The sequence below is a fragment of the Nelumbo nucifera genome, chromosome 2, assembly GCF_055504915.1.
Source record: "Nelumbo nucifera cultivar China Antique chromosome 2, China Antique-T2T, whole genome shotgun sequence".
NCBI classification, from domain to species: domain Eukaryota; kingdom Viridiplantae; phylum Streptophyta; class Magnoliopsida; order Proteales; family Nelumbonaceae; genus Nelumbo; species Nelumbo nucifera.
Window position 1 is genome coordinate 32,394,667 of NC_142650.1, and position 6,468 is coordinate 32,401,134.

A 6,468-nucleotide genomic window follows, 5' to 3' on the forward strand; every position below is an offset into this window, starting at 1 on the left:
ATACTACCCAAATTGAGCCAATGAACTGGCCTTGGTTGGTCATGGTCTCACTTGGCCATTGAGTTACTTTAAGTGATTCAATCGTTTGTTTTCATGTTAATATTTGAATGTGTATAATAAGTAATGTAAAAGGCAAAATTTACAAAATTTAAATTTAAAGTATAAGTTTGAATCATATAATGATAGTCTATATATTAACTTACTCAATTTAATCAATAAAGATAATATAAGTTTTAAATTATATATATCATATTTATTGAAAACCAAGTTTTTAAAGAACATGTTTTTTTTTTCAAGGGGAATAGTAAACAAAGAATAGATTCCACGGGTAGACCCTGGAATCAACTTTCACAGGGTAAGTTCCGATTCCAAAAACCTGTAATCGACCTCTATAGGGTGGGTTCCAAGTCTGCCATGGAGTCGAACCAAACAAAAAAAATTGTTCTTTGAGCAGCTCTTTCATGGGACCACCTATCTCATGCAAACTGACTTTAATCTGTTCGTTCCCTCTTAATTCTTATATCTTAAGAGGAATCTTTTAACTTAAAGACAATGTTTGGTTTGAAGGAAAAACTAGGGAAAGGTACCTTTCCCATCCTTTCTTTACTTTTTCCTTCAAACCAAACACAACCTAAGAGAAAAATGGTTGTTCGTTTCCTCTTAAAGTGCAATCATATAACTTTTTGTTTTCTAATGATACCCCCAAAAAAGACAAACAAAAATCCTCATACATGGGGTCAAAATGAATATTTGATAATTTTCAAAATTTAGAACAATATTCTCTACATTGAAAATTCAGAGAAAAGAAAAAAATTTATCAATACCAATATACCTCTTAGACTTAGTTTGGAAGGAGTACAAACACAAATATAGACTGCAAAACCTTATATTTGCACTGTACATATTTGTATTTATATTCTTTCCAAACTGAAACTTAATATAATTATTGCATTTTCAGACTTTAGAGCAAACAGACATACCCTACATTTAGAGCAAACAACATAAAAGTACGGAGCATCTCACTCACATAGCATGCTCATCATTTATTAATTGTCTCACTTCTCCGGAAAGTCAAAGGTCGGCAATTAATCAGGAAATGAACTCGGAATTCAATTCCATTTCTACTTGTTAGTAAAGAAGAATGGAAATAATATTAACCATATATCTCTTCCAGGCTTCCTCTAAGTCCTAAATCCGCAAAAACTGCAGAATTCTAACTGGGTTTTACCAAACTCCCTTTCAGATGTACCTCGAATTCTAATTCCACTTTAATCCAAATCAACCTAGAGGCTGTTTAATGATGACTGAAGTGACTGAATGAATGAGTTATTGTTATTTTTTAATGAATAAAATAGCTATTTAACAAAATATTTGTAGTGGTCAAATGTGACAAATGTGCTTGGGAGAGAACATACCCTTCTAGAAATAATTCCATATTCAATCATAACCCATTCAAAATAATCTACCATTGTCCAATCCCAATCAGCACCAAATTGAAAATCTCAGATGATTGTAGAAAATGAATTTTCAGTCATCCGTTTAAGTGAGATACAGAACCCAGAAATAGATAAACCCATGAAAGCCCATTGTAGCTATCCACAAATAAAATGAGCCAATTCTACAGTTAGTACAGATAATCTTAAAGAAAATTAAACAAAAGAAAATGTTCTGCTCTTCCCACATACATGACTCGTAAATCCAACTAGCCGAATGGAAATAACTTTGAAACAATCTATATTGCTCATAGTTAGGGAGAGAAGTTGATTTGAATCTGATTAACATTGAAGGTTGTCAGAGGAGCTATTTCTGTTAACCAAAATGGACTGAACATCTTGTTGTAAGTGGGACTGATCATGAGCTTCCTGAGAAGGTTCAATTTGTAATTCAAAGGCCTCGTGTAGATCACCATTCGTGGACAAATCTGTTGCAGATTTCACAATGCAATTCTCTCCTACTGTGACTGCCGTTGTGCGTCGGGACTTTGTTGAGACTGATGAAGCCTCCTCGGTGATTGAAATCCTGCTGGTTTTGCCTTCCAGAGCGACTCTTTTCACTACTTTCATTCCCCGTGTTCTGCAATCAAATCATTGCATGAAGAACTAAGCATATTTGACGATCAACATCAATAACTCTTAATATATGGGCTGAGCAGTTAATTCGTTATTCTCAACTCATTAGACAAGCTACAGTTCTTGAAGAATGGGTGGTTCAGTTCAGCATGGCCTTCCATCGCCGCGATGAACTGATCATGTTCAGTCCCAGGGCCAAGGCTACTAAGAGCAGTTCAATATTGGGTGATAAAAAGATTGAACAGAACCTGGAAGCTTTGAGTAGTATCAGTCGATTAAGGGAAAGAAGTGAGAACAATTCAAATCGAACTATTCTGGCGTTGAGCAAAGATGAAACCAATGACAAAGAGATCAGACCATGGTAACATATGGACTGTCTTGCCTTCAACAAATTAAAGAAATCAGATACGAGACCTTATGGTTAAATGACAACCCTAATTCTGGTTGCATGGCCTAAAATGTTTCTTACCCATTAAAATGACAGTCAAGTTCTTTATGTTTGATCGGAATTAGTACTCTTTTGTAATAACTAGTACCCATTAGTTGAAAACTTGTTAAATGGCCAGAAGAATTGATCTTTTGATTTTGGTCTGTTACACATCCAACAAAATATAAAAAAAAAAAGAAAAAAGAAAAAAGAAAAGAACAACTAGAGACATACCTTCGAACACGTCTGAGATATCTGACAAACAATTCCTCACCAAGGACCTTTCCGCATGTCGGACAGGATCTAAGCCGAAAGATCAAAACAAAACCAGGGAGTTAGATTAGATGCATGAAACGATAGCAGTACTCATGCACGTAAGAGATAAACAATTGCAAACTACTGAAGTCGAAGAGATTCAGTAATGGATTGGAAATAAGAAGAAGAAGAAGAAGAAGAAGATAGAGATTGAAGCAACTTACAAGAAGCCTTTCTGATGATCTCGGTCTGCTTTGATATTTCTTCCACAGTGCGAGCACCACATCATTGTTGTGAGTTGCTACAGTTTGCAGCAGATACAAGATGGGGCTTGAATCTTGAATGAGAATATAAAGAGAAATGGGATAGAGCGAGCAAAGCACGAAGCAAGCAGAGGAGGAGAGTTGTGAGTTCTAGCTCCAGCGAAAGAGAGGGAGTTCGATCGTGGCTGTGGCTGGTTATGCGTAGGGTTTTATTAGTTATAACCGACCTTCTAACTTACATGTGTATAGCTTTCTAAAAAAAGAAACGTTCTTCACAAGATACTCCCATACTTACCAAAAAAATAGGAAGTAGGAAACGCAACTTCCGGATTTTCTGGAGAAGCGGAGAGCCCTAAGATTTTGATCTAGGCACTTATTGGATTCCCGCGACAACCACCGATTTTGGGTACGAGGCTTATTAGTGAGCAAATAAAGAAACAAGGGTAAATTACAAAGACCCCCCCGTGTTATGATGTCTGTGACAAAGACCTCCCTTACTTTGTTTTGCACAAAGACCCCCTTCCGTTAGTCTCTATCTAAAAAGTTGTTATAATATTTTTTAATCCCCATACTACCCTTACACTATGATGAGACAAAGACCCCCTGTACTACCGGTTCAATCCATGCTTCTAACTTTGGTTCCTTGCACTTCCACAACTCCAAATTAATGTATCCTCCTCCTCTGCTTCTGAGAATGTCACTTTACTCATCTGCAAAGCCTTCTGAGACCCCATCTGATTCTCCTTTCATAATTGGCTTGGAACAGTCAAGATCAAAAGAATCCCCACATCCAAAAAAACACTCTCAATCTCCATCATCTCCTTCTCTCTTCCTAAAAAGTATCTGTTCCTTGGGAACGGGAACTCTTCAAAATATTCCATCTCCTTCTCAGCAATAATCTTCCTGCCGAGCTTTGCACTTAAAATCCCAGCAGCTCTAGATACACAACTTCTCCAATTATTCTCATTCGCCTCCAGCTTGAATTCATGTGATTTTACCAAGCTGTCAATTACTTCTTTCCACTCCTTATCATCTGAACTGCGATTGAGAAGGCCAGCAATCTCAGTAAGGTCTGTATCAAACAATAAGGGGACCAGGTTCTTGTTCTGGGTGAAGAATATGCTGAGACGATTGAGAAAGCTTGAACTCGTGACAACCACAACACCATAAGTGGCTGAGCAAATAATTCTATCAGCAATCTCATGGCTCTGAGTATTTGAATATTTAGCTCTGTATGCAACAAAACAAGCTATTCCCTGGAGCTCAAGCTCTGATTTAAGACACTTCCAGAAGCGTATCAGATTGGAAGTCTAGACATGGAAGCCTATATAAACATCGCAGCTCCTGAGTTTTGCATTAGGAGAGTTAGAAACAAGGTTTTCACAAAGGAAAGCCGAGGGACAGGGAAGGTAAATGAGATTCGGGGAGGTGCAGTATCAGGAACTAGAGCACAGGTCACAAATTTAAGCTTTTGGTCAGATGGGTCATCGCAGAAATCCAATCTATCTGGTGGAGGGGTGTATTCCGATCCGTAAGTGAAATGGAGCAAGATTAAATTAAATGGGTTCAATCCAGACGCTGTTAAGGGGAAGAGGAAGAAGAGATCGGAGGAGAGAGAGGGAGGGAGATAGAAATGTGAAGGAGGTAGAGGGAATTACCGCCCGTCTGCCACTGCTGCTAGTGCATTGTGAGGTTGGAGAAGATAAACAGTGTTTTTCTTATCCAAATAGACAAGGATAGTACGAGGATTAAAAAATATTGTAATGGCCTTTCTAAACAAAGGTAAAGGGAAGGGGGTCTTTGTCTCATGATTATAGTACAAGGGGATCTTTGTCATAAACCCCATAGTACAAGGGGGATTTTATAATTTACCCAAAAAACAAATCTGGGCAATTCAATTTGGGTAGTTACCACTTACCACGTCAGCGCTTTGGGCCCAGTTTAGGATACTCTTGGTGAGTACATTTGAACCACTTAGGAAAATTTTCTGACACCAGTCCTAATACCCCCAGCCTATCCTAAAAAAATTGAAAACTATCTTTACATACAATTGTTAGAATACTTCTTAAGTGCTCATTCATACATGTTCACATCTCTGCCCCACAATGCCTCGCATCACATCCCCGTTGTGTATTGAGAACATCTCCCAATGATAATATCAAAATCGATGATGTCACCATCGGAAGATGTTCCCAATATATGGTAGAATGTGCTGAGAGGCATTGTGAGGCGGAGAGTACCTGTGAGAACATCTTCTGGTGATGACATCATTGATTCTGATACTATCATCGGGAAATGTTTTCAATTCACGTCTGGGATGTACTGTGAGACATCATGGGGCGGGGATGTAAACTCCATTGATACAGACACTGTAGGGCCTAGCATACTTCGGTGGAAGTTGTATTTCGATATATATATATATATATATTTTGAGGGAAATACGGATGGGCCAAATTCATAAATCTAATCAAGTTGTAGCGGAATTGAGATAGGTCTTTGAGCCTGTTAATTTGCATTGAAGCTTATATTTGAATGTCTTTAAAACTGTAATAATTACTTAAGGTGTAGTTGCGGTTGCTAGCCAAGGGCTAAGCCAAGCTAAGGTTCTTGAGCTGAGAAATGTGAGCTGAAGTAGACTACCATGAGATGGGTGCAAGTTGAGGCGGACTGATAACAGGTCAAGCAGGCATGGGCCGCAGACGACCATGGTCTCGTGGCTTGGATCAGAAACGGGCTAAGCCGAGCTAAAAGACAAATTGATTACTTTTGTTAATACAGACTGACCAAACCAAAGGTATTGTCACTATGTGAATAATATTTTTTGGTTATGATCAATTAAATTACACGGCTAACAATAAAAAAAAAAATAATGATAAAACTGAGAAAAGTTTCTGCTCCATATAAAATCATGGCCGTTTGGAGTGAAAGGTACAGAAAATTAAGGAGGCCAAAAATTTGGCTGTCATTAGGAGTGGGACTGACAGCGGTTTGAAATGGGTGGTGGTTAGGATTGTGGCCACGGTTTTTAGCGGAATGATTTTAGGGTTAAGTACACTGTAGCCTAATGCAGAATTCTGAATTATAGTCATTCATAATCTATTAATAGCTCCTCTATAAATCACATTCTATCCGTGGATTTAGCATTAATTCACAGTCAGGATTCATCTCCATTCCACAATGTCCCACAGGAACATGTCTTGAAAATGATATCATCGGTTTTAGTACTATCATCGGGAAATGTTCTCAATACACGGCGGGGATGTGCTGTGGAACGTTGTGGGGCACAGATCTGAACTCTCCCCCTGTATGGTGAAGCTAAAAATTCTCAACTGGACTGATCAGTCATTCTCCCATGATTTTAAGGCCGAAGTGGATAAAATTATTAAGACTGGAGGTAGCCTAAATTTGGTTGTGGGCCTTGTGGCTACTAGTTACCCCAGGCTGAGGTCAAGTT